Here is a 3306-nt window from a genome sequence, read left to right as displayed (position 1 = left end):
GTCCCTATTAAAACACTGGAGCATGAAGGCCCCCATTTGCACTAAAGTGGAAGCGGTGTGGTGGCCTGGCTCCTGCTCATCATCCAGGATAATGTCGTCCTCTTCATTCTCCTCTCCCCATCCTCGCACAACAGGGATCCCAGAAAGGTTTAAAGCATGCTCTTCTTGCTCCTGCTCATCCGCCCCGGCACCATCCTCCTCTGACTCCTCATCAGACTCCTGTTGTTGACTTGTCTCAGATAGAGTAGCCCCCCCTGGGAATTCATCCAGCATTGCGACTTCCTCATCTTCCCGCTCCTGCTCCTCCACAGCCTGATCAATGACACGACGCAATGCACGCTCCAGAAAGAAGGCATAAGGTACCATGTCACTGATGGCGCCATGGCTGCGACTGACCAGTTTGGTGATCTCCTCAAATGGCCGCAGAAGTCTGCATGTGTCGCGCATGAGCAGCCACTGGCGCGGTGAAAAAAAACCCAGCTCCCCAGAACCGTTTCTTTCGCAGAGTTCATACAGGTAGACGTTAACTGCACGTTTCTGCTGGAGCAGCCTATCAAGCATATAGAAGGTTGAGTTCCATCGCGTCGGGCAATCGCAAATAAGACGTCTGACCGGCAGATGGTGTCGCCGCTGAATGTCAGCAAGGCGAGCCATGGCCGTGTAAGATCTTCTGAAATGGGCCGAGATTTTCCTTGCCTGCCGCAAGATGTCCTGGACCCCAGGGTATTTGACAAGGAATCGCTGCACGACCAAGTTTAAGACGTGTGCCATGCACGGCACGTGCGTGATTTTGCCCTGTTTCAATGCGCTAAGCAGATTGGCACCGTTGTCACACACCACTTTACCAACTGTCAAATTGAGCGGTGTTAGCCACTCATCTGCCTGTGAACGCAAAGCTGAAAGGAGTGCCGGGCCAGTGTGGCTCTTTGCTTCCAGGCACAACAGACGCAGCACGGCATGGCAACGTCTCACCTGGCATGTGGAATAGGTTCTGGGGAGCTTGGGCGGTGCAGTGGAAGAGACGCTAGCAGCGGAAAAGGAGGAGGCAGCTGAGGAGGAGAGGGAGGAGGATGGAGTAGGAGGAGGAGAAGAAGAGTCAGGCCTGCATGCAATCCGTGGCGGTAAAACCAAATCTACACGGGTGCCACGGGTTACATGCTTGACGGCCGTCAGAAGGTTCACCCAGTGGGCAGTAAAACTGATATACCTTCCCTGCCCGTGTTTGCTAGACCACGTGTCTGTGGTCAGATGTATCTTGGCACCGACACTGTGTGCCAGAGATACATTCACTTGCCGCTGAACATGGCCATATAGCTCTGGGATGCCCTTCTCTGAGAAATACTTCCTTCCTGGGACCTTCCATTGTGGTGTTCCAATGGCCACAAATTTGCGAAAGGCCTCCGAGTCCACCAGTTTATATGGCAGTAGTTGGCGGGCTATGAGTTCTGACAAGCCAGCCGCCAACCGTTGGGCAAGAGGGTTATCCGGCGTCATCATTTTTTTACGCTCAAACATTAGGCCCACGGAAGCCTGCCTTTTTGCAGAAAAATGTGAGCTTGGCGTGATGGAAGGTGGAGTGGAGGACAATTGTGAGGAGAGAGGAGAAGGAGAAGTAGAAGACGAGGCTGGACGGTGAGAGCCTGCAGTGTGGCTTTGTGTGTTCCGTTGCTCCCACTGGGCTCGGTGATGGCTGCTCATGTGCCTTCTTAAGGCGGTCGTCCCTAGGTGAGTATTGGGCTTACCGCGACTAACGCGTTGACTGCAAAGATTGCAGATGGCAACGCTATTGTCAGCAGCGGACACGTTAAAAAAAGCCCACACTGCGGAGCCATGTGCCGGTGTCCTGGGAGCGCCAGATGTGACCGTACATGGTCGATGACTCGCTCCTGATACATTTGCAGTCTGCTTTGTCCCTGCTGTGCAATGTAAGTCATTGCTGCTTCTCCTCCCTATCTGCTGGTCCATATCTCCCTCTGAACTCCCCTCCTCTTCCTCTCTTGTGGGCACCCACGTGACATCACTAGACACGTCATCATCAACGTCACCTTCCCCACCGCTATAAGTAGAGTAGGCAGCAACACCGGGGACCAACCTCCTCCTTGGGCTGATCTGGGTACTGGCGTCAGACTGCTGAGTAGCGCTTGTTGCTACCTCCTCTTCCTGATCCAATACCAAGAGTGGCTGCGCATCAGAAATGTCCTCTTGATATGGATCGGAAAATAATTCCAGTGACTCAAGCGGAAGGTATGTGGTGGTGGTGGTGGTGGTCGTGTTGTTGGTGGTAGTGTCTTTGGGGGTGCACATAGCAGAGAGTGAAGAAGAGGGTGCAGATCGAGAGGATGAGGAGGGTGCAGAAGAGTAAGGCTGAGCGAGCCACTCAACCAAGTCTGGTGCATCCTTTAAAGTAATTGAACGCACCTTCTGCAACTTCCCACTTTGGCTCAAGCCTGTTGCTCCTGCCCTACCCCTACCACCCCTGCGGAAGGGCCTGCCTCTTCCTCTGCATGTCATTTTTTAAATGACCCTGTGACAAAACTCTTAGTCCCTATACCGCTGAAGGACTGCTGCAGTATAGGTGAGCGGTCAGCAGTGGTGCACGTCAACCCTATCTATTGTGGACCTATAGCGGTCCTTACAGAACAGCAGACTGTACCGCACTCAAGCCTATGTACCGTAGCACCCTATACCAAGTTACCAGTCCTTATAAGAACTTTTGTGGACCAAGCAGGTTGTGTATTAGTGTTTAGCAGACTGTACGTCAGTCCCTATACCGCTGAAGGACTGCTGCAGTATAGGGCAGCGGTCAGCAGTGGTGCACGTCAACCCTATCTATTGTGGACCGATAGCGGTCCTTACAGAACAGCAGACTGTACCGCACTCAAGCCTATGTACCGTAGCACCCTATACCAAGTTACCAGTCCTTATAAGAACTTTTGTGGACCAAGCAGGTTGTGTATTAGTGTTTAGCAGACTGTACGTCAGTCCCTATACCGCTGAAGGACTGCTGCAGTATAGGGCAGCGGTCAGCAGTGGTGCACGTCAACCCTATCTATTGTGGACCGATAGCGGTCCTTACAGAACAGCAGACTGTACCGCACTCAAGCCTATGTACCGTAGCACCCTATACCAAGTTACCAGTCCTTATAAGAACTTTTGTGGAACAAGCAGGTTGTGTGTTAGTGATTAGCAGACTGTACGTCAGTCCCTATACCAATGAAGGACTGCTGCAGTATAGGGCAGCGGTCAGCAGTAGTGCACGGCAACCCTATGTATTGTGGACCGATAGCGGTCCTTACAGAACAGCAG

This window comes from Lithobates pipiens, unplaced genomic scaffold (genome assembly GCF_037356315.1).
Source record: "Lithobates pipiens isolate NorthernLeopardFrog02 unplaced genomic scaffold, aLitPip1_a1.2 Scaffold_23, whole genome shotgun sequence".
Taxonomy (NCBI): Eukaryota; Metazoa; Chordata; class Amphibia; order Anura; family Ranidae; genus Lithobates; species Lithobates pipiens.
This window is presented reverse-complemented; position numbering follows the sequence as displayed.